The sequence below is a fragment of the Calidris pugnax genome, unplaced genomic scaffold (assembly GCF_001431845.1).
Source record: "Calidris pugnax isolate Ruff unplaced genomic scaffold, ASM143184v1 scaffold360, whole genome shotgun sequence".
NCBI classification, from domain to species: Eukaryota; Metazoa; Chordata; class Aves; order Charadriiformes; family Scolopacidae; genus Calidris; species Calidris pugnax.
The window spans coordinates 1,190,782-1,205,386 of record NW_015091129.1 but is presented as its reverse complement, the minus strand read 5'-3'; positions in this window follow the sequence as shown (position 1 = coordinate 1,205,386).

The following is a 14,605-nucleotide window of genomic DNA, read 5'->3' as shown; positions in this document are numbered from 1 at the left end:
TCGGCCTCCAGAGGTACTTTCACACTGAACTTATTCTGTAGTTCTCTGATGGCAAGTGAAAATCCACTGGATACAACTAAATCCAGTAGTCAAGTGCAGCCATTGAAAGCCCTTGAGAAAGATCTCCCAAAAATCTGAGACATTTAAACAGCAAAAAAAACCTTTCAAACAGTTTTTACCAGAAGTTTGCATTTCTATTTTCATAAAATTTTGAAAGTTCAACTTTGTAAACTTTCTCTGCTTTGTAGATACAGCCTTAATATTCTCTAATGACAACATGATTTTATAAATACCAGGCTGTCAGAAAAGATTATTCAGTCAGGAAAGTTCATTGCAAACTATCGTCACAATAAAATCAGTGGAATTGACAGCAATGAGTAAAAGTATGAGATGAGACTCCTGAGAATGTGCATTGATGAAGTCCCTGAACAGCCCTGTGAAATGCAGACTGAGCAAATTCCAAGCCCTGGTTAGTATGGTGCATAACATTTAACAGTGGAATAATAATTAGTTGCAAAAAAAAATAGTCATGGCTTTCACTCAGAGCCTAATATGAATAGGAATCCAGGTTACAAAAGCTCCCTAAACATAACTTGGATATCTTTCTAGGCTTTGTAACCCCAGATATGTGTATTGAAGTGTATCTCCCAGATATATTTGCTTCCTTTCCTTTCTGAGGTGCAAAGGTTGTTTTCCCAATGGCAAGAGGTTTACTTAATCTAAAAGGTTAAATCCTGGGGTTCTCCTCCATGAAGACTTTTTATTGTAGGTTCTTGCATGTGGAATCTACTTGCAGTTACAATAATTTTTATTCAGTTTGGTTACTTTTATTTTAATTTATTTTTATTTAGTTAATTTCTCTTTTTTCTCTTGTATTTGTTATACTGGAACACAACTTCTTTTGTAGAATAGAAATACTAAAATGAATTCTTTAAATATTTGTTTTTCTTTAAAAAATATGAAAAAAAATGTGACTGGAAAATTTTTTTCTTTCATTTTGAAGATTTTCACAAAATGCACAGTTACTCTTTATTATCTTATTGGCTTGTTATAATTGTATTTATATATTCAAAATGTGAATTGACATCCACTTTCTTCCAAAAATCTTGTGTGATGAACTCTGAATGCAGAGATTTGTATGTTTAAGTGTTTGATTCCCTAATTTATAAACATCTTTCTAATGTAAACAGAGCAGCTAAGAAAAACAGGTTTTCCTCATGCAACCCAGACCATAGAAGGGACTGCACGTGCACAAAGATGGAGATAAATGCTACAGAGAGTTCATTGCTGCCTCTATCATTACAAAGCAAAGAATTAATTTGCAAAATAAAGAGTACAATATGAATTAAGTCATTCCTAAATGCTACAGTGTTTCTACAGAAAGCTCCACTCTTGACCACTAGGGTGAAAGCTGCATTTCCAGGCCAACTGGAGTGTTAAACTCTACCTCTACCCTTCTGGGAACAATGTCAGGTCATAAGTTGAATCTCATGCCTAGGCAAGATACGAGGGGCTTTGCCTTCGTCACAGCTCCTGAGAAGCCTGATGACAGTTGGATGTAAATTCTGGGGAGCTGCATCAGAGTGTATGTAAGTAATTACTGACACAGTTTGTGACCAGTGCTAAGGCAAGCTTTTGGGCTAACAACAGCCAGGGGGTACAAAAGGCTATGAACATCTCTACCTGCAAGAACTTATGTTTTCCCTTCCATAGAACAAGTAATTCTCTGTATCTCATTCTCCCCAACAGCAAAAACTGCCATCATTGGGCTGTGATTTAACAATGAAGATGCAGCTACGAACATCAAACATTATTTGAAAATTTCTTAACACTAGGCCATTTAGTCCCAATTTGGATACATAGACTGCTTGATGACTCGGGGAAGCTCAAGCACTTGTCCACTTTCTATGTTAAGCAGTTAAACTTCCTCTGCATTTTCTGGTTAAGGAACGAGAAATGACAGAAAATATCACTTTCAAAGCAACCCGTCCATACTAAAGACATTACAGAGGCTATGCAAGCATTTTATGAAAATGGAGCAATTTTATTCACTTCTAGTGGAAAAATAGGATGCCGGTTCAAAAAAACAGAAAAAATATTCTGAAATACAGATTGTATTTCAGCATTTTTGACTTACTTTTCCAAGTAACAATATTTAACAATAATTAAAGAAAAATAATCTGCCTGGACTGCTTTCTGAATTCCTTGTTTATTTCTCAGCCCATGAAACTCACTTTCATGCAATAAACTTTCTATAAATGCAGAAATTAATTTCAGAAAATTCTAATGATTTCTGTTAGAGATACAGATTTAACCTGGCTTTTACTTGTACTGCCAAAAAAAGCAGACAATAAGGCGATTACTCAAACCAAGAATATATTTAAAATTTAAAGGGGATTTAAATTGTCTCTATATTTTTGTACACACATTATCTCAAATGCAGATGATCCTCTTAAAGAAGATTCTGAGACCAAAGCACTTGGTACAGTCTTGTGTGGAATAAGCAAAAAGAGAATAGAAACACATAGATAAAATTGATGTGTTTTTTCTAGCTGCTTTCAAATCCAGGATACATAAAAACTGAGTTTCAAAGTTCCTAAAACTCCTTTTTCTTTTCTTTTCTTTTTAAATTTTTTTTAAATATGCCTTTAGACTAGCTGGGTTGGTTTGGGGTTTTTGGGGTTTTTTTTGGTTGGTTAGTTGGTTTTTTTGTTTTTTAATGGTTTTGCAAAGGCATTGAGGGGCTAGTTGTTTGGGGTTTTTTCTGATAAATTTGCAGTTCTAACTAAAAGATTCTCCCATAGAACCCCAGGGAAACATATACTTGGTTTGCTGAATATTAGTCAAGTTCTGCACCACATTGGAAGTAAACAAGTTGTCTGGAGACATCTTGTTGCATCTTTGTTTTGTCCACAGTCCACAGTTTGGAAGGTGAAACAGTAACAAAAGCATTACTGGAGGGAATACAGTCTCTAATGGAGAGCAAAGTGCAATTAGTGTTTGAACCATGAAGATCCTGTGGATGACTATGCAGCTCAAATGTGACCTTAAATGCTCTGCTCTACAGTCCCCTGTCACTGTCAGCATAGTGGAAACACCCTCTACCAAACAGTCTACTACAAGAAGATATTCTGAAACAGAAAAAAGAAAGGAAAAAAAAAAAAAAACCAAAACCTGACATGGTGCCCTTTAAAAGGGTCGGTAGTAGGCTGAGTAGAAGTGTGGACGGCTTTTGGCTCATAATTTTATGTAACAGTGACAATATTTGATTTTTGATTTTGATGCATTCATACTCATCAAAAAAACATACCTCCTGTAGCCCAATTCCTATCAAATAACCAATAAATTATAGACACCCATTTAATGTCATTTTTGTAGTAATCTGTTTCAGGATCCTGTATGCAGACACAGAACAAGAAACACATCTCTGAAGAGATGCATTTGGGGCTTTTTTCCTTGAGTAATTTCTAGAGTATATTCAGATAGAATTACCTTCAACTGTCTCAATTGATGAAAAAATAGCCGTGTCAAAGACTTAACACTTTTTTTTCTACACCACAAGGAGGTGCAATTGATCTTTTTTTTTTGTTTGTCTTTTTGGGTTTTTTTGTTTGGGTTGGGTTTTGTTTTGTTTTGTTTTTTGTTTGTTTGGTTTGTTTGTTTGTTTGTTTGTTTGTTTTTTAATCTGGCCTGCCACACTTTTAGTGCCAATTAATGTCCATTAACTCTGATGATTTTCTTTGATATTTTCTTTTTGGCCTTAGATGAAAACAGTCAATAATCCTTTTATTTCACTCTTAGCTAAGATAACTGTGACTTGTTCTTTTGGGCAACACAGTTACATTATTTTCTCCTCAGTATTTCAGTTGCCTTGCTAACCTCACATCCCATGTGTTGCTTGTATTGATGCAGGAGGAAAAACAGATCATGAGAAAATCCCAAAACCACTGTCCTGTTACTGAGATTTATTTTTTTTTTTCTTTAAAAAGTGCAGAAGGAACATTATATTGGATTAGTTATATTAAAAGATGAAGTTCATGAGATAATTCTGCACTGTCAGGAGAGAGTACTAGTTCAGCGTGAAGAGCATTTCTGCCATTTCTGTTGAAGTTGACAACAATCTGCATTACGTATTTTGGATCAGTTGTCATCCATCTTGCTCTTTAATACGGTAGATAAAAATACTTTCAATTTGACCTTCATAGTGTTTATTATTTACATTATGCAAGTGCAATCAGCTACTAGTCTGATTTAGCAAGTTTAAACAGTATTCATATGTAAAATATTGTTCTAACTCAACAGACACTCATGTTTGTATTTAACTGTATTTCTATAATACCTCTTGTATGGTAGGAATAAAATAAACTCATTTCCTTTCCTGAACTTTTTCTAACATTCATGATTTTATGGATATGAAAAATACAAGGCCAAAACATAATGCCCCAAAATATTTGCTGCTGATAGCAACACTGGCAAAAGTTGAAGACAGCAAGTACACAAATCTTTACAGACTCTAAGATCATGTCATGTCTGTGCCATTACTGTCAGACAGCTTTTCAAATTGATGCACAGTTGCCATTTCTTCAGCTTCTTCGTGCTGACTGCCAGGAATCTTGATTGATAAGCTCAATTCCTGTTTATTTTCTCTGGAAAAGTGTTGCACCTTTTCAATCTGAATAGTTAAATGATCCTCAAGATTCAGTAGTTATTTTTTATTTCACTCGTGTTTTCCAGTAGGTGAAAAACCTGAAGACAGAAGCAGGACTGTTAGAAAGCCATTCCTTAAGCACATCTACAAAAGCTGCATGGTATGCTGTTCTCCATAGAATTTAAGTAATCATTCTTCTGCTCATGATCCCTTACTTCTTTTGGTCACTACTTTATCCTGAATCTCTTTCTTAGTTCTTCCCCTGGATGACACACTGACAAGATTAATCTCACTGATCTTTACCCCAAAGCTCCCTTAAACAGTGCCTCACCTATCACATAGTTATAGCAGTGTTTAGGCCACTTTACTCAGTTTCCGCTCACACCTCTCCATGTGTTTGGAGCGTGTTGGCTTTGATTGTTTCAGCTATCTGTTCTCACAACTAAGCTTAATTGTTTCTTCTATTTACTCTGTGTGAAAAGGCATGATTACATTGCCCTGTGACTTTTCACTCAGCCTTTTTATACAATAAAGCTATATTCCCTTTTGTTCCTTGCATTTGTCATAAATTCCTTATTACTAACCTTCCTGAGGTTAATAGACTCTATTAATTCATCTTCCTGTGATGGGAACAAATTTATAGTGTTCTGTTCTTTTCAAATTTCATCTTGTTGGGTTAAAAAAAAAAACTTCAGAAAAGCTGAACTCCTCACCCCTTATTGATGCAGCATTTTTCTCCCCGTTCCTCCATGATAAGTGCCACTCCACAGACTTTTATATGGATACCATTTATTTATTCTATACCTCGATAGTAATGCTGGATCCATCCTTATTACCTGCACTTGTTTCACCACAGGTTGGAGCTGATGAATCTGTCTAAAAAGTCAGTCCAAACCTTAACTGCTCCCCAACAGTGACAACCACTAATAATCATTGGAGTGATCACTTTGTCCTGCAGAGAAAGGTCTTCTCAACAATTCTATGTCTGTGTTTGTTTAATACCACAAAATAAAAATAACACGTTTGTAGAAAGGTGAAGGTGATTTTGTGCTTGTACTCCATGTCTCAACTTCAAAGCAACTGGATCACCACAACAAACCAAAACCTCTGATATTTTCTTTCAGGAATCTGCTTGCAGTTCCCTCACTCAAAAAGGAACACCAAAAGCATTACCTTGAGACAGTTTGTCACAGTTTAGGTTGAATTGGCCAATTACAGGCAACAGATGATCTCCCCCCACTTCTCACTCCAAGGGGAACAGGAGGAGAAATAAAGATATTTAAGAGTTTAGAAGGAACTAAACCACTTCAAAGAAATATGAATATTAAAATAAAAAGGAAATAATTAAATAGATACAGTAGATACAAAACTGCATCAAACTCCCAGGATGGCATCACTGGCAGGCACGGGGGAAGTCCCACACTGGACTCACTGACGGGTGGGAACTGGATTCCAGCTCTGTAGTCAGGAACTAACAGATTGAGATCAAAGACAGATGAACAGACATGGTCCTTTTTGGACATCAGCCATTGAATAAAAAAAGCTGACCCTTTGATCCCTCAGCTTTTAAACTGAGCATGGGATGGAATACCCTGTTGGTCAGTTTTGGGTCGCCTGTCCTGTCTGCTCCTTCCCACAGGTGCAACCTCTCTATGCTTTCCCATTTCCAACCCTCCAATGGGGCAAGTAACGAAATTAGCTGACTTTGGTTGTTACAGCAATAAGTATAAGCAAGAGCCTGTCTGCATACCGTTCCTTGGCGTGAACTATAAACATTAGTCTTATCATTCTGAGAATGAACAGTTTTCTGCTGTTTTTCAGCAGAGTTAGAAGAATTTCAGAGGGTTAGAAGAGGTCTAGCTAAGAAGTAAAATTACTGAACAGAAAGTTCGTTTTTCTTTACCTTAAACCAGGACACATGTAGCACATCAAGCACACTAACCTACCTGAGGGGTGCCACTCACCCCTTCTGCTGCTGGTCGGTCCCATCATTGCTTATGCAGGTATATTCAGTTAAAAGGGTTGGGGAAGTAAGTGGTAGTTTTAGTTGAATAGTCCTTGCAGTTGTAATGTGGTAATTTTTCAGCTTATTCAAATAGTTGTTAATTTTTGTTTCTTATTGAAAGTTAAATGAGTGAATGGCAATCAATTCTTTAAAAGATTATAGACTATGAGAAACTAGACAGATAACTTTTTCATGAAAAGTCCTCAAAGTTAAATAATTCTGAGGTAAGGATTTAATATTTGTAAATAAGTACTTCTGTGTCATATGAAAAAAAAAAAAAAGACTTTGAAAAATCTGTGGTAAAGTAGGATACCTATGAAATTCATATTAAAGTAAACTCAATTTGGGAATAGCAGTGGTCCAGAAGCAATCTCTTTGGGTAAAACTACTTGGCTATAGAGGTCTCTCATTTATTGGAAGATCCTGGTCCACTAAACTTGTTAGTTTGTTTTCAGTTTCTCTTCGGAAGCAAACTACCAAGCTGCTTCTGGCAAAAAATCCAGGTGGGATCTTCAGGGAAAAACCTTGTAAAATTGTGAAGAAACTACATTTGCACCACAATCTTAGCAGGCTTCATTCTTTCATGACATCTTTCTGTGCCACAGACACTCTTAGAGAGGAGGAAAACAGCTTCACATAATTTCAAGAAGTTTGGACTGAAACTGCATACATAGAAAATGGCACCTTATGGACATAGTGGAGCCATCCATGGTCTGGCTTGAGCCTCTTTGTACTTCAAAGGCTAATAATCTTAAACAGTGTGGTCAAAACTCACTCAGTCATTCAATCCCAGCGGCCAAGGTTTCCCTGGAACAGGTGACTTAGAGACATGGTGGTTAGGAAAAGGTTTGGGGTTTTGTGGATTGTATCATCCAGAAATATAGTGTGAATTACTACACTCTGACTTGCGTCAGAATAAACAGTGAAATACAAATGATAGATAGCAGGAAAAAAAGAGGAAGGAGTGAGAATACTCCAAATTCTTTACACACCATCTTAGTTGAATAGAACTACTGATCCTCCTGACTGAAGTCCCAAGGACCAGGGTTTTCAGATTTTCAAACAGCCTCATATATTATCTCAGCTTTTTCAGAGGTTTTGGAGATACACCACAGAAGTCTCCAGCAGGAAATTTGCTTCAGGCTGAGTTCCACTCCCCAAACTAGAAATGTAACTCAAATGCTTCCAAAGGCATGGCATGCTTCTTTCTGAGTATTCAGACAGCAACTTATCAACTGTGACTCCTTAACTCCTATTATGGATCTTTAAACATTATTGTACTGTGCTGGAAATGCATGCTGGAAATGTAAGCAAATGATTTCTACTTAGTTCTGCAGTCATGTTGGTAAAAGTGTTGCAGTATGTTGTGTCATCTCTGCTCTGATGCATCCTCAGTGGATGCATTCCAAGAAGTTCTTATCCTCTGACTAGTTTAAATATGTCTAGTCATAGTGCAGTTATTCCTCAACTCAGTGCAATACAGATCACTGAAATGAAGTACTTCTTGCCCTTACATTCTACTCCCACCTAGTGACTGTGTAAGACAAAAATTATAAAACATTCCTGATATCCTACTTTGCATCATTCCTTGAGAAGTCCCACATCCTCAGAGAAGAAATATTGCAGCAGAAGAAATATTGCAGATTTTTCCTTTTGAAATCATCCATTCAAAGTTCCCAGTCATTCAATTTTTGTGATGTTCACAGACTAGAGCCCAAGGTTGCATGGCTGATATTTAAGCAGTAGTAGATATTTAACTTCAGCATTTAAGCACAGATTATTTTAAATCTCTGTCAATGTCTTCAAAAAGCTTGTGTTGCAGGAGTCCTAGTTTCTATTGACCTCTATGTATCTTATTATCTCAGTTTCTTATTTACTTTGCTCTGCCACAGATCTCTTCTAAGGTTTCTGATTCACCAAAATGTTACGCTACTTTTATATTGAATCCACCACTATGCTTAGCAAAATGGAGAAACACAGCAGTGTTATCAATTTTTTATTAATTTTTTATTTTAAAAGTTTGACTTCTATTATTACCAACTCATTTAACACATGTAATATAAAAACACACAGACAAGTCTTACACTGAGTTTGAGTCCGGAAAAGTACCACCCTGTGAGCTGAAATCAGTGCATAACTTTATAGCTCTTAGCGGTATAACAAAAAGCAGATTCACAAGACAGTCCAGCAGGGCAAGTAAATCATTAACAGTCTGTGAACATGAAATTGCTTTATGAGAAGATTAAGGAACTCCCAGACGCTGCTCAAATAAAACATCAATACAGTTTTACTTTTAGCAGATAAGAACAAAGTTCATTCTTGTTTATATTAGCACCTGAGCTTAAGTTGCAGTTAAAATCATCACACCACTACTACATCAGTATCACTTCACTGATGTACTATTTATGTAAAGATCTGGCTAAGAGCATGATTTCCAGATATTGCTCCTAAATATAGGCAGTGTTTAAGCTACATATCAACACACAGGGGTAGCCTCACGGTTGTGCTGTGTCTGTATAGTCTTGAATAGGGTTCTAGACATTTCTCATACAGATATAATAAAGACAACCACAGTAAACAACTATGAATGAGCAAAGAAAAACATTCAGATGAAATCTCAAGTTATATATAGTAAAATTGACACTTCTACAGAAAGGATTTTCAATGACTGCCACCTAGTTCACCTTCATTCTGAATTTCTAGAAAATAGCTGTCATACAACCCAGAAAGATAATAATGTCCTTAAAAAGGTTGAGTGAAATGAAGCTGATTCCAATTCTAGTCAGGTTTGTTTTTCTAGAGCATGTTCAATCTGGTGCCCATGAATTAAGACTCCAGACTGAACCTTTCCTTGAAAGTGGTGTCTCTTCATTCCCTACTTTGTGGTCTCTTCTGCTATGACTCCTTATAAAGGTGAGGATCTCATCATGATGAAAAACTGACAGTTTTAAAGAAAATTAAAAACATAGGCATAAATATAAGTGGTATGCTGGTCTGATTAACAGGTTTTGTAAGAACATTTTTCTATGATGGCAAAGCCCCCCATGCTCCCTCTCTGCATTAGTGAATTCCAGGAGCAAATAATATTCAGAAGCATTTGCTGCAAGCAGTAGAGTAAGACCTGGTAGGAGTACGTTAGACTGGAAAAACAGTAAATAGCCCAAACAGCTATAACTTGTAATCCCCAATTTATAATTTATTTTTTGTCACATTTGATGGTAGTTACTAGTTTTTTATTTAACTTTAATCTTTCATGTTGAGTAAAGAATGGCTGCTAAAAAAGTTAAATGATAGTCTTCTAAACTAAGAGTAATAAAAAGTATGGTAGCCTGGGTTCAAGCAACCTTCAGGACTTGATGAAGCATCTCCCTTAAGCAGTATATGTTTCTGTGTTTGGGGTAAGGAATTGTGAAGAGAGGTACCTGCACATAGTGGAGATTAAAAGTTTTAGTCCATAGAATGAAGGATTCAGAAGGAATAGGCTGCTGGTGGGGAGGAAAATGCATCTCCATTAGCTGAGATGCATTTTTAGTATTTTTCAAATGACTATGTTCTCATTCAGAAATCAGTCCTCTTATGACCTGAATTTACAGACGTTAGATTGTTCATATTAGAAAAGTTATATCCATTTACTGCATTAATTTGGTTAAATTAAGGAGCATCAGTTTAATACTGAAAAAGTGAAACTTTAGAAACCTTAGCAAAAGAAAGGAAAAGAAATTAAGATAATGAATCTAATGAAATAAGGAATTAGAGCCTGTAAATTAAAACCTAGATAATAAATCTTAATGCACAAGAATCTAAGTAAGTTAATTAGCACAAAACAAATTAAATTTTCTCTGTAGTATTCCACAACTAGCCAGCAATAATTAAATGGTGTTCGGGGTTACCTTGATTAGAAGAGGTTACTTTTATTCACTCTTCTAAAGGACTGAAAATTGTTTGGATAGAAGAAGGAAGTGAACAGTGAGTAGCATTTAATGAATTCTTTGGTTCAGAGTTTTTTCAAGATTTAATAATCCAGTGAATACATTTTTATTCTAAATCTCCCACCTATTAATTTTTTCCTGTGAGAAAGAATAGAAAATTTTTGAAGGAAGGAGGAAAGTGTTATTTCAAAATGTAATTCCCTATTTTGACAGCAGGTCTCAAGAAAATTCAACAGTGAAAAAAATTTATCAATATACACAAAAGTCATTAATTTCAACACGTGCAGTGAAACAGAAAATGAGGTTGCTTAAAACTTCATTTGGGTATACAACTCTCAAAGAATCTAATAGAAATTATAATAAATAGGGATTTTTATTATGAATGTAAAAATAGCCCCAAATGTGTATAAGAAGAAATTATGATGACGAAAGACACAAGTGTTCTAATAGGAAAATATGAGAATTAAGGTTGTCTTTCTGATGAAGTAGTTATATGCTGGAATTGCTTATTAGATGTGAGTTTACCATGGGAAGAAAGAAAATAACAGAACTTTTGTGGTGCAAACTCCCCATAAAAGTGATAAATAATTTTAGGGTATAGTTAAGCCTGGAGAAAAATTTAATTTCTGGGAACTAATCCTAACTTTTGGTAAACAGTTTTTGCAGAAAGAGGAGTAGGCGAAAGCTAAGTAGGTGCTTTCATTAATGTTTTTACTACAGTTTAATATAAAATTATTTTTCCTAATTAAACACTGGCTGACTCTTACCAAACCTTCCCCATTCGCTTACTAGTTAAAGAAGGTATGTACAAGCCTTGCTTAAGCAATACGTACTGTGCAGAAATTGGAATAGTTAAATTTTTAAGTGCAGTATTAAGTCCTATAATAGGTCAAACATTCTTAATTTTTCTGCAATAGGTCTTCATTCTAAACTGTATTCTACAAAACTGCAAACTGACCTCTCTGTCCTGATATTGGATATATAAAAGAGCAACTTGTCTCTGGTCAACTTGTGTAAATGCTATCTGATTTGCTAAAGTATAGTTAATTTCTACTTTGCCATTCTTTTATTTCTATTTCATATTAACAATTCTAAAACAACTGTAGGATTTTCTTCCTTTGCTTTTTTGAGTTTATATTTTAGTTCATCATGACAGTTTGAAATCTCTTTGGTCAGCCACCAGTATTAGAGACACACACACAAGCTAACCAGTCTCTGCTGTGTCTGAAATAGCACCAGCATCACAACTGTAACTGCAGTCTGCTTTTTCTTTGGTAAATATATGCTAGCTCAGAACTCTAAGGTTCCCACCTTTAGATACTAGCCTTTTCCTCACTTACACTTGTTATTCACAGCTGATTCAGACCTAGTTTACAAAAATAAAATGGAACAACACAGTAAAAGAAGTAAAACCATGATACACTCCTTTTGTTCCTACGACTCTCACTGTTTTTTTGGTTTTTTTTTCAGTTGGAGACAGAAAAAGATAATCAGGAATAATAGCTGAGTTTTCCTTGCTTCACCTACTATTAGAATACCTGGTGTGTTAATGAAAGTAACAATATCTAATGTAAGATAGAAGGATTTTAGAAGAACAGATGTAACCTAAGAAGAAAAACAGTTGCAACTATTAAGCATAGCCTAGTGATTATATCCACTAGATTAACATGTTGCTTCAGATACCATCTGAAAAGTGCTATCCGTAACTATTAACAGAAAACAAAACTGCAATAAGTTTCTCAGATAATAGTAGGAGAAAAGTTAAGAGATTATTAATGCTTGGGAATCAAAGCATTTTCGATAATGCAGCATAAAAATCCAACCATATCTGCTTTTGCTACCACAAAACCTAACGGCTTAATCCTGATTACACATGCTATAATTTGAAATTATGCCACTGTTAGTCTGGATTTGCTAAGTATGGATGTAAATTAAATAAGAACTGAGCCCTAAATTACTTTGTTTCCTTATTTCAAGAGAGACCGCTTACAAACACTGTCCTGACAAATCCTAACTAGATGCATAGTATTTGAAATGGTCAAAGTACACCATGAACGGGAATGAATTGGCAATATAAGACTATTTACTACTGCAATCTTTCACATAATTTGAGTACATTTGAAGGAATTCAGCCATAAAACTTAGGTCTTGAATTCAACAAATTTTTATCGATGGAAACAGTGAATGGGTAAGAAGCAAGTGTCTTGAACTTTTACTAAACATTTTGTCATAGTCTTTCATGCAATGTTTATATTAGACACTGTATTTATTTATCAGGTTTTCAGGAATAAATGCAGATATATTAAAGATAGGATGCAATATAATTAGTTTTAATGATTAATTAATCTAGTTTTGAAGGAGTTTGTTAATGCTGTTTGAAAAAAAACATAATACAGCAGGTACTGAGGATTAACTATGTATATACTGAAAGTTTGCTGTTGATACCTCGATCATTAAGGAAGTGATCTCATGGAATCTCTATAGTACTTTTGAGAATGATATTTAATTATGAAGAAAAACATGTTAAAATGCCAGTCAGAGAGCAATGTATGTCAGCTGAGTACACAGTCTTAAAAAATCTTTGTGACTCAGTCAATTTTAGCTCAGTCCCCACGTCCCCTAGGAGCAGCAAAACGTCTTTCAGTGCAGAAGTTCTTTTAATGTAGAAAATAGCTGCTTTGAGAGGTCATATTCTAGTGACACTTTTCTGATAAATCAATTGCCTTTGGAAAATCTAAAACCTGGTGAAACATGAGAGTTCATACAGGTAACAAAAAAACCACCTCAAAGCTCAAACCACCTCTGACTAAAGAGTCAGCGAAATCAAATATCTTTGTCTAGTAAAATCTCTTCTTCAGGTTTACTACAGGTAGTCATACTCAGAAGAAAACAGCAGCAGAAAAGGTTTTTTCATTCAGACACACTGCTGTCTTCAAAGACAGGAAGAATTAAAAAGGCAGCCCTTGAAAAAAATGCAGGGTTTTTTTGCATGAAGAAATAGAAGATAAATCTTCATGTGACAGGCTCCTTACACAGCTCAGTCAGCTCTAATGCAACCAAGCTCACTATGACAAGGTGCAAATAGAACCCCTCACAGTTAACTCCTTTCTACTTAGCAATAAAAAAGTCAGAAACAGCAAACCCCAAGACAGTACTTTAAGACAGTAATTAACACAAAGACTTCCAAGTAGAAGGACAGACAGATACCACCTGCCATGAGCAATTCTGATTGTCCGGTTTGGAGAATCCCAGTGAATCAGTCACTTCAGAGCCAATCTCTCGACTCACAGTCCGAAGAGTGCTGCGCTCCAGGGGCTTTGTCCTCTATTCCTTCAATATGTGACATTTCATAAAACTCGGGCATTTTCCTGACTGCTCTGATGCTGTTCTTTTCAGCTGCAAGAGCATCTGTTGCAAACAGCAGCAGCACTATGACTAAAGCATTCCCCATAAAATTTACTGCTGGACTGATTTCCCAACAACTGGTAAAGACTCATCCCTTACTTTCATTTTGGGGGACACTTTTCTAGTAGAATTTTTTTACAGGAATGTGACTATGAGTTTTGGAGCTAGAGATTTGCTGCTTGGCAATAAATTCAACAATGTTGTGACTAGAATTCTACTAGGCAACATTCTCCTAGATTCAGATATACAAGTGTTTTATAGAAAATAAATAATTTAAACATTTTTCTTTCTCTTAATGAAAATCTGACTTACAATTAACATGGAGCATGTGCTAAATGTTTGCATTATTTCTCAGTTAAGTGATCATGCTCAATACTTGCTTTAGGGTGGCAGATATTTACTGTTTACCTTAGTTTCCAATATATATCAAGTTAAACTAAACTGTACTTTTTATGCTGCATACATATGATAAAGTGTGTATTTTACCACTAAGGTGCAACAGACATGTAGTTCACTTGAAGAGGGTGTTTTGTCCTGAAAAAAGTTTAATAACGATAGTGTACTATATTACACAATAGTTGCCTCTCCTCCAAAATGACATACATTGTTTCACTGTCA